Consider the following 12,076-nt stretch of genomic DNA (forward strand, 5'->3'; position numbering starts at 1 on the left):
CGTACATTAAAACGCATGCATTGGGCACGGTAAACACTATGTGTTTATGGCTTTGTTTAACAAATAAAAACTACATTTTTAGCAATGCAAATAATCAAATCCGATAGAATTTCACTTGAACTTTCAAATGCAGTAAGCAGAATTGCTATTTTATTTTTTAATCAAAAGTTATTCATGTTTAAAAATTGCACTTTTTCGATTTTTTGAAAGTTCAACCGCGTTTATCTCTAAAACTATGCATCCTACGAAAAAACTTGTAAAAACATTTTTTGCTGAGAATCACCCAAAAAATACAAAAAAATGTTTTGTTTTGCGAAAAATAGCTGTTATGTAATTCCCCAAGTTCTTTGTTTATAACAAACTTATCGACATCCGGATCAACTGTTACCCAAAAAATTCGTGTCCTACTGGTCAAAATACATACAAAAACTTGGGTAAGTCCATCTGAATTAAGGAGGCCGTTGTATCCCCCCTGGCGACAGGACTATTAGGGACAAAACGGAAAACAAAACTTTTTTATTTTTGATACATGTTTTAAATTATGTTCTGTTGTGATTTATAACATTTTTTTCGAATTTAAAATTTATGAAAGTTCCCTATTGCTGTGAGCTATATATTTCATAATATTTGAGTAGTGTTTTTGTAAAGACAGTTTTTTTTTTCTAAAGGGTAGTATGAAAACTTACCCATTATGAACATAAATAATTATTATTAGTTTGTTTATCATTAGTTTATTTTAATGTTATAGTAAAAATAAATTCCAGAAAAATATTATATAGGTAAATATTATATAGGTAAATATCATTAAATCCATAATGTACATCTACCAAAATATACCAAACGTGATATTTTCGTTTTGTTCAAAATACGCTTGATCTACTGAAAAAACTATTAGTCCTGTCGCCAGGGGGGGTACAACGGCCTCCTTTATTCAGATGGACTTACCCAAGTTTTTTTCATGTATTTTGACCCGTAGAATACGAATTTTTTGGTAACAGTTGATCCGGATGTCGATAACATTGTTATTGACCAAGAACTTGAGGAATTACATAGCAGAGATTTCTCGCAAAACAAAACATTTTTTTGTATTTTTTTGGGTCATTCTAAGTAAAAAAATTTCTAACAAGTTTTCCCGTAGGATGCTCAGTTTTCGAGAGAAACGCGGTTGAACTTTCAAAAAATCGAAAACTGCAATTTTTAAACCCGAATAACTTTTGATTAAAAAATAAAATAGCAATTCTGCTTAGCGACTTTGAAAGTTCAAGTCAAATTATATCGGTTTTGATTATTTGCATTGCTAAAAATTTATTGTGTTATTGTTAAACAAAGCTACAAACACCTAGTGCGTGAGTGATGCTTTCTATGATTTCTCATTTAAAATCGAACGAGTAGGTAGAATAGGTACTAGTGCAATCGAGGCTATTTCTACGTAGCATGCGTTAAAACGCATGTAAAGGCACGGGAAACACCATGTGTTTATAGCTTTGTTAAACAATAAAAAAATAAATTTTTAGCAATGCAAATAATTAAAACCGATATAATTTGACTTAAACTTTCAAATGCGGTAAACAGACTGGCTATTTTATTTTTTAATCAAAAGTTATTCGGGTTCAAAAATTGCAATTTTTCGATTTTTTGAAAGTTCAACCGCGGTTATCTCGAAAACTAGCCATCTTACGAAAAAAATTGTAGAAACATGTTTTGCTTAGAATGACCCAAAAAATACCAAAAAATGTTTTGTTTTGCGAGAGATCGCGGTTATGTAATTCCTCAAGTTCTTGGTCAATAACAATCTTATCGACATCCGGATCAACTGTTACCCAAAAAATTCGTATTCTACGGGTCAAAATACATGAAAAAAACTTGGGTAAGTCCATCTGAATAAAGGAGGCCGTTGTACCCCCCCTGGCGACAGGACTATATTAACGCTTATCCGGGCAACACATTTTACTTACGTAACCGGGCAACTCGGGTCCGTTGGGCCCACCACTGTTGTTTAATGTACCATGCATATTTACCCATATATTATGTCTATCGACCCATATATTTTTGATTTTTTAATAAAGTTAAATTTAAATTCTCTAGATTAAAAAAAGGTGCTACTATAGTACCTATGCGGTCTACCTCGAGGGTGCGATCTACCTGAAGGATTTGCACAAAATAATGAAATGCAAAAACTTTGGTAGAAAAAATATTTATTTACAAGTAATTAAGATTCGAAGCCAAAGAAGATTTAATTAATAAATAAATAAAATCTAATAGGCCATTTTATTTGAAAAGAGGGATTGGTATTTACGCATACCCTGGAAAAAGATTACGGTGTTGTTGCCTTTCATTATTGTGTGAAAACCCTTCTGAGAAAAGAGTATAAAAGAGAAAATATAGTAGGGCCATAAAACTTACTCCAAAGTATATCTACATTATGATTGATGACACTAAGATGCTCTGCAGTTAATAGGAGTCCAGCAAAGGCATATATCTCTGTCGCAATATGTCCAGTTCTCTATCCCCAGGACTTCGGCTTCTTTATTTGTACACTTCACTATTTCGTTTACAATTTTTTCGTCCACAAGCAAACAAAAGGAATCAACAGAATCATCCACACTTTGACCAGGGGCTAACATTACTTTGTGCACTTGGCTTTTTATTATGTCGCAGGATCGCATACGTCCTGTCGGTTGTGGTTGACTCTTCCAGTAGTTCCATCCTTAGTTTCAAAAATTATACACTCTGAAATCTGGGAACTGGTAGCTACACATTCTTCTTTATTATCACTCAATACTACTTGCTGATCATCCTCTTCACTTGCTTCCGAAAGATGATCTTCAATTTCAGAGTCACTTTCAATGCCAACTACTTCAGGAGATTCTTCATCATCGGAATCCCATAAATTATTAGCAATATCTTGCAGTTCTGCAGCTGATAATGGTTTTCGGGACATTTTATTCGCACTATCTACTTTCATTGTAATTCAATATAATTTTACTGGCTTAGTACTTGTCGACACTAACATCGGTATCAAACGACTGATAGCAGATGCATTATTTATTTCATAATATGTATAGGTACCTACCTAAAATACTATTACATTCCAACAATCATTATCAGTTTTTACAATTCATTTTGAATAGATATAACACCTATTGTAAGCATCTCTTTGATGTTCACATCAAAGAGATGTTTAAATTGTTTGTTGCACGTTTAGACTTTATTATTGGATTTCCGGAATCATAAAAGTCTTTTACATAATACACAAAAACATTACCTGACTGCCAGATTAACTTCTGTAACAAAGATTTAGATTTTAGGTATAAATATAAGTAGGGCCCGACAGGCCCGTATTGCTCCTTTACGTGACAAAATTCTTTCGACGCAATATAGGCTATTGATTATATTCAAAATAAGATAGCTAAAGGGAACTACAACGTTAACGGGGTTTTATTATTTCATATGGTCAATGGATATCTATATATGAAAAAACCGTGGAGTGCTACCATTTAAAGGGGTGCGTTTTTAAGAAATGGGTGAATTAGTCCCTGGGCATAGGTTGCATTAGGGTGAGTTCTATACACTTTCGGTACAAACATATTATCTACAAAAACTTGGTCATGGTTAAAACTATCTAAATATCACTTTTTAAAGTCAATGATACTTTTTTTTTACAAAAATATATTCAAAAGAAAAAGCAACAAAGAGACCCAAAAGAGAGAAATTTTGTTTTTTGTCCCATAACTTTTGTCCACGAGGATATAGGCATAGACATTGCTTTAAATAAAAAGACCTACACATTTCTTCTTTCAAATGTTTTTTATTAGAAGTAATTAGGATTTATAGTTTTCGAAATATGATTTTTCAAACTTCGCCACTCACAGCAATTTTGGGCAACTTTCCTTGTTTTTTCGCAAATATTGTTCTGTAACTTTTTTCAACGTAACTTTAGGTATATGCAATGGTACATGTAATAGGAATAGAAATAAATTGCCTTTAAAATGGTCTAGTGTATAACGTGGTACGACTTTTTGTTAAAGAGATTATTGTTTTTCAAATTTTTATAATTTTAACGATTTTTATAATATAATATAGAAATAAAATAATATTATTATATAATATTTTATATATTATATATAGTATATATAATATAATATTATATTATATATTATATAATACCTAATATAAAAGAAATATTATTTTTTACATTTTTTACGATTATTTTTGAAATTTTTCATTAGAACTTTTATTGTTCTACATTTAGGTATACCTATTATATTATATAATATAGGTATTATATTATATAATAAAAAAGCTTATTTAGTTTACTTTAAAATGGTGTATCATCTATATTTAAATATGTAATTGAAACCGAGTGATTCTTTGATATTTTTTTACCTGGATTATTTAAAATTATTTCTTTTACAAAAATTACATAATTAGTCTTAGAAAATATCACTTTAGTTAAAATTATTTAAACGTTGACATTTAAAAAATTTTCAAAATCAATGTCCATCTCTTCGTTAGCATTAGCTTCAATATCTTCCTCTGACACCTCAGTTATCTTAGAGTTCCCACAATTCTAGGGCCGGCAGACTAAAGCACATAAGTCAAAAAACCCGATTTTTCTGTTTATACATGCACATGTCCATATATTTTTTCTCCACCGACTGACTCAAGCCCATAAGTCATACACGTTTATTTCACATTGTTTTTAAGTAGCGTACGTTTTCAACCTATCAATTCCTATAAATCTATAGATGTTATAAAGAACATAATAAGTTGACTTATGTGAAAAAGTACAACTGATATATTCAGTTTTGCTGATTTATAAGTATGACTTAAGTTGTTAGTACCTCAAGTACTTGACGTTATGGTCTTACTTGTTTAAGAATATAGAGATATTTAACTTTAGCTACCTAATTAAACCATGCCTAAGAGAGAAGCGATATTCAATGAATATTGGCTAATGATTACATAGAAAAAAAGGTCTGCTTACATGTCATCATTAATAGAGATTGGAGAAAAAGCTTCTCAAAGACAACGCGAAATATACCCTGAAAAACAGAAATTTCGTATGAAGACATATACATATAAAATATTATTTTATTGTAATAATGGATTGCGTTAAGCTATTTGTATGGGGTGGCAATGAAGAAACAGTCTTCAGTAGGTGGTACAAAAATTAATGATATACAAGGAACAACTTACTGTACCTAAAAATAAAATATCCGATGACAAAAAAAGGAAATAAAAAAACATATTTTGTCTCTTCCGTCGTAAGAAAGCCACTACACCAAAAAGAGTACATCAAAGAAGGAGTCCCTCCTAACAATCACCAAAATACATCCACTATTTATCTATCAAACCCCCTTCAATAAAAACTTACAGCCAAGATTTTAACACATTAGGATAGTGTTTCAAAAACCCCGCGTTGATACATGCTACACTTGTGAGTGGTTTAAAATACAAATTCAACTTTGTCAAGATGAGCAAACCAAAACTGAAATAACTTCGCAACATGATAATCATAAAATGACAGCAGATCAAGCTTACGAATCTAAAAAAAACGACACGCAGATGTATCAAGATGATAGTACCTTACAAGTGTATACATGTGACTTACAACAGTGTTGACCGACTCCATCATTGACTTCTTATGTAGCTCTTTATAAACGTCAGTTGTGGACGTTCAATTTAATCATACATGACAATAAGACCGGAAAAGTTGTATGGCATGTGTGGTATGAATCTACTTCTGCTAGAGGAGCGAATCAAATTGCATCTTGTCTCTTTAAATATCTTCAAACACATCAAGAAGTGTAATATTTTACTCTGATACCTGTGGAGGTCAGAATAGAAATTCTCACGTGGGTTTTATGTTTACGTGGGCTGTACATAACTTACATTTAGAGAGAATCGACCATCAATTTATGGTTCCCGGACATAGCTATTTAGAAGTTAAACAGTTCATGGGATAATAGAAAAGAAGAAAAAGAAAACAGAAATCCAAATATATTATCCTCATGACTGGAGTCAACCTATTAGGCTAGCAGTAACAAATTTCAAGTTGTGGAAATACTGGCTTTTTGGACTTTTGTCTTTGGTATTAAGAAATAAAGATGTAGATGGAAAGCAATTTAAATGGTTGGCCAATGGTTAGCTCCGCTATAATACAGAATTTGGAATGATATCCTACAAAGACACCTTACAAATGGAATCAGAATTTCACAAGATACATTTAAGACGGAGGCCATCTAATGTCCTCCTCTTATGGGTCCCCGCAAAATCTCAACTGTCATCAACACGCCTAACTTCAAGTGCAACTTTGATACATCATTGATTCAATTTCTATAATATTCTAAATATTTATTTTTCTTAATATTATGTATCCGGGTTGCTCTGAATATGATAGGTCTTATCCAACTTAGTGCCTATGCTTTTTGGGTACATCAAAGTTGGGAGCGTGATGTTAGGCGTGTTGATGACAGTTGATATTTTGGGCTGCATCCTTCCTTTATACCTAGTAACATTCCAGTTTTATCACTATTGCCTTTACCTATATCAAAAGAAAAAAAGGTGACTTAGTTTCGCTACTAACAATAGTACCATATGAATTTTTTCCATAAATTTTATATAAAGTCTAGCAAGGAAAATGTAGGTAATATGGATTAACGGAAGAAAATATTGTGTTGTAACAAACTTAAATAACCTAGTTGTGCTGTTAGACATAAGTCATATATGCTTGTGTTCTTTTTAACATAAGTCAGGAAAAACAATTTTCCATACTTTTTTATAGAGTCATACTTAGCTACTAGTAAATATGTTATACACGCTCTCATAAAAGGCAACAAATATTTTTAAGAAATATTAAATTATTTTTTTATACAGTTTTATTCGATTTCTGAAAATCTATAGTTTTTGACTTATGTGCTTTAGTCTACCAACTCTACAATTAGTACCCATGCACATGCACCCTTTGCAGAATATTGAACAACTAATTCCTATCTTCCTACAAACGCAGTTTTTTGTACATCATTTGGTACATTTACATGCTATTTTTTCAAGCAAAGCTTGTGGTGCAGGAGCTTTGGCAGTAAATATTGGAATTAATCCATATTTTGAAGTTTGCCCGACCGAGTCAAGTGGAACCAAAGTATTACCTATAAAAATAAGATTCAATCATAACACACAATCACATAAGAAAGTTATAATGAGAAATTTAAGAAATAATCCTAAAATCAAAAATCGTTGCAGGTACTTATTACTATCCTAGAATTTTTTATAATAGACCATTTTAAAGTAAAGAGAATAAGCTTTCTTTTTTATTATATAATATATACCTAAATGTTGAAAAAAACGTTATATTGGGAAATTTAAAAAATAATGGTAAAAAATATAAAAACTCGTTAGAAGTATAAAATCTTGAAAAAGATAACCTCTTTAAAAGAAGTCCTACAACATTATACAGTAGAACATTTTAAAAGTAATTGACTTCTATTTCTCTTACATGTACCATCGCATATGCCTAAAGTTACGTAGAAAAAAGTTACAGAACAATATTTGCTAAAAAACAAGGAAAATTACCCAAAATTGCTCTGAGAGGCGAAAAAAATTCATAATTCGAAAACTCTAAATGATAATGACCTCTACCAAATATCAGTTTAAAGAGAAAATATGTAAGTTTTTTTTCTGTGAAGCAATGTCTATACCTATATCCTCGTGGACAAAAGTTATGGGACAAAAAATAAAATTTCTTTCTTTTGGGTTTCTTTGTGATTTTTCTTTTGAATATATTTTTGTAAAAAAAAGTATCTTTGACTTTAAAAAGTTATATTTAGATAGGAAATTTAACCAGGAACAATTTTTATGTAGACGTGTTTGTACCAAAAGTGCATAGAACTCAACCTAATGTAACCTGTGCCCAGGGACTAATTCACCCATTTCTCAAAAACGCATCCCTTTAAATGGTAGCACTCAGCGGTTTTTTCATATATAGTGATTCATTGACCATATGAAATAATAAAACCCCGTTAACGTTGTAGTTCCTTTCTATAGTACATAATCAATAGTCTAATAATTTCAAAAATGATAATGAATATTTTGAATAGCTCATAACTATGTTGAAGGAAATACACTTCTAAACAAATTCAGTGATGCACAAAATTCAATAAAATTTTTTTTATCAGTTTATGATAAAAGAATTGGCGTCTCGTGCCCGACGGACCCACCTTGTCCGGATAAGGGTTAAACAGACAACATACATTAAATACTTACATTAAAATTATTATCACATTCATGAAGACCTTGAGAAAGAACTAAAATATCTTTAATATCATTTGCACATTATGTGCACTTCAACATACAGATAACCACCTTACGCCGATTCTTATCGACTGGTAATCTATTACATATTTTATTTGGGGCTTTAATGGTTGTACTTTAACAAAATGGTACTAAACAACACTGATGCGAGTAGTTATTGAATATAACTACTCAGTATATAATACTTATTATTATTTTCCATAGTAAACACACACACAATTCAATACTATCTATTTAAAAACTGTATTAAGCTCCAAAGTACACAAAATTGTATATAGTTTTGTATCAGACAGGAGAAACATCATTAGAAAAACAAAAAATATCCAAGCATCCTATTGTATTTGTCCAATTCTTAGTACTCCAGGCTCTGGGTGAAAAATAGGTCGATTTCAGGAGATAATTCAGGAATTTTTGAAACCTATCAGGTGTTGTAAAGGACGATGCCAGGAATAACTTCTACTAAAATGTGACCAAAAATATTGTGAGCTTTTTTTGTTATTGCGGTTTTCATTTGTTAAATTTGCAATTTTTAAAATTTTTTAATTTTGTAGCTTAGGATATTGATTCTAGAGAAAAACTTTTTAATAGAAAGTTGCAGTAAATTAAAAAAACCTATAATTTCAGCTATGGTAAGTTTAATTTCGTTTATTGGTTATTGCAAAACAGCCTGCGAAAAATCCAAAATGGCCGTTTTTTACAATTGCGTTATTTATTGTACTAATAATTTTTTTTAAAGCTTTAAAATGAAGATCTTTCAATTCCAAACATAAAAAAAATTGTAAGGCCTGATTAACGAATTTGTGGCTTAGATATTATAAATTGTTTATCCCAAGAGGTCAAATGTCGAAAGCTATAACTTTTTGAAAAAAAAAAAATCGTAGAGAGTTGGTGAAACATCCAATCTCCTTCTAAAGAGTTATTTTTTCATATTCTGATGTAAATAAATGCTTAAAATATTTTTAAACCTCTAATTTTTGGGTTTGAAAATAAGGGGGCAAATTTCGTTATAAACATTTAGAGCTGAAGCGGCCCTGTACATCCTATAAGTTTTTAACTTACAGATTATTGTTGCTGAAGACGAATCGAAGAATTATAAAAAAATAAAAATTTTCTACAACCAACTGAAGCCGAGATAATTGTTTCTTTTTTCTTAAATCGTAGTGCCTTTATTTATAACAATTAAAAAATTATTTTACAGTCATTGACTAAAGAAAGACTTATATTATCTTAAAATAAAAATTATTATAAAATACAGTTACATTTAATTATTAAAAATTATTTTTAAAATCGGTGCTTTTGCGAGCGACCGAATTTTGCAAATCGCCAAAAAGCAAATTTTTGCTTCAAATCCGCGCGCTCGGAAAAGTTTTACGTAACTTGTATATTAAATTTTGACCGAAAACAATTTAATAATATTACCATTATAATATACAGTCTATTTACCACTGTATTTGTTTTTCTTGATAAACTTTTATATGTGAAATCTCATTTCTGTAGGAATAATATTACAAAAATGATACATTATATGAAATATATAACTATGTATATTTTTAATTTTTTCATTGTTTTATAAATATAATAATAATGATGGCAATCGACAGACCATCATGGCAATCTGTACTTGCTCACTAAATCGGTACTGCTGCTCTAAAAAGATTTGTAGTTGATGTGTTGAACGACGTACGTAAATTTTCTAGCAAGGTAATCCTTCGCCTTCCTGGTTCTCAGTTTCCAAATGGGGTTTGCCAAATTGCCATGATGGTCGAGAACATCCAAAACGGATAGTCACTACCAGAAGAAAAAGTTTTATATTGTCTAATGAGAAGTAACATTATTATTATTATATTTATATAACAATAAAAAAATTAAAAATATAATTACATATTTCATACATATGTATCATTTTTGTAATATTATTTCTTCACAAATGAGATTTCACATATAAAAGTTTATCAAGAAAAACAAGTACAGTGGTAAATAGACTGTATATTATAATGGTAATATTATTAAATTGTTTTCGGTCAAAATTTAATACAAGTTACGTAAAAATTTTCCGAGCGCGCGGATTTGAAGCAAGCCGGGCAATTTGCAAAATTCGGCCGCTCGCAAAAGCACCGATTTTAAAAATAATTTTAAATAATGTATATGTAACTTTATTTTATAATAATTTTTATTTTAAGATAATATAAGTCTTTCTTTAGTCAATGACTGTAAAATAATTTCTTAATTGTTTTAAATAAAGGCACTACGATTTAAGAAAAAAGAAACAATTATCTCCGCTTCAGATAGTTGTAGAAAATTTTTATTTTTTTTTATAAATCTTCGTTTCGTCATCAGCAACAATAATATGTAAGTTAGAAATTCATAGGATGTACAGGGCCGCTTCAGCTCTAAATGTTTATAACGAAATTTGCCCCCTTATTTTCAAACCCAACATTTAGCTCGGCTTCAGTTGGTCGTAAAAACTTTTAATTTTTTTATAGGTCTTCATTTCGTCTTCAGCAACAATAATCTGTAAGTTAAAAACTTATAGGATGTACAGGGCCGTTTCAGCTCTAAATGTTTATAACGAATTTGCCTCCTTATTGTCAAACCCAAAAATTAGAGGTTTAAAAATATTTTACGCATTTATTTACATCAGAATATGAAAATATATCTCTTTAGAAGTAGATTGGATATTTCAACAACTCTCTACGACTATTTTTCAAAAAGTTATAGCCTTCGACATTTGACCTCTTGGGATAAACAATTTATAATATCTAAGCAACAAATTCGTTAATCCGGCCTTACAATATTTTCTTATGTTTATAATTGAAAGATCTTCATTTTAAAGCTTTAAAAAAATAAAAAAAATTATTTGTACAATAAATAACGCAATTGTAAAAAACGGCCACTTTGGAATTTCGCGGGCTGTTTTGCAATAATCAATAAAAGAAATTAAACTTACCGTAGCTCAAATTGTAGGTTTTTTAATTTACTACAACTTTCTATTAAAAAGTTTTTCTCTAGAATCAATATCCTAAGCTGCAAACTTAAAAATTTTTAAAAATTGCAAATTTAACAAATGAAAATCGCAATAACAAAAAAAGCTCACAATATTTTTGGTCACATTTTAGTAGAAGTTATTCCTGGCATCGTCCTTTACAACACCTGATAGGTTTCAAAAATTCCTGAATTATATCACGTTTTTTTACCCACAGCCTGGGGTATAGAGGTACAAGCCTATACAGAAATAAAAACAAGAGAGTGCTTGGTTGCATACATATGATTGTCACACTCAATGCTAGCGACTCGATGAGCTACTTATTCAACTAAACGGCCAGAACAGGGAAAGCGGGAAATTTAAAATAATTCTATATTTTCCTCACAAGTTTTCAGAAATAGAGGTTGGGAAAAAAACTATACACATTTTATTTTTATTTGTCACACTATCACTAGTTTTTTATTTGTATGTACACTATACACTATGTACACTATCCATTAGTCCATTATCACTTGTGTAATTCCAATTTGTACCATATTATCAGCTTAACAGTTAATAGTACTAGTAAGTACCTGAAACAAAAAATAATATAAATCACTCGAAAACATGGAATTAACATTATTTTTAGTAAAATGCAGTGATTAGTCACTTCATAGTGTTTGAAAAAATATCTAAAATGAAAACAATTTCGTTTTGTTGTACACGGCATATTGAATGTGATTTAAAAAATCAATATTTCTAGACTATTATATAATATTATAATTGTTTTTCCTTTTCCAC

This window comes from Diabrotica virgifera, chromosome 9 (assembly GCF_917563875.1).
Source record: "Diabrotica virgifera virgifera chromosome 9, PGI_DIABVI_V3a".
Taxonomy (NCBI): domain Eukaryota; kingdom Metazoa; phylum Arthropoda; class Insecta; order Coleoptera; family Chrysomelidae; genus Diabrotica; species Diabrotica virgifera.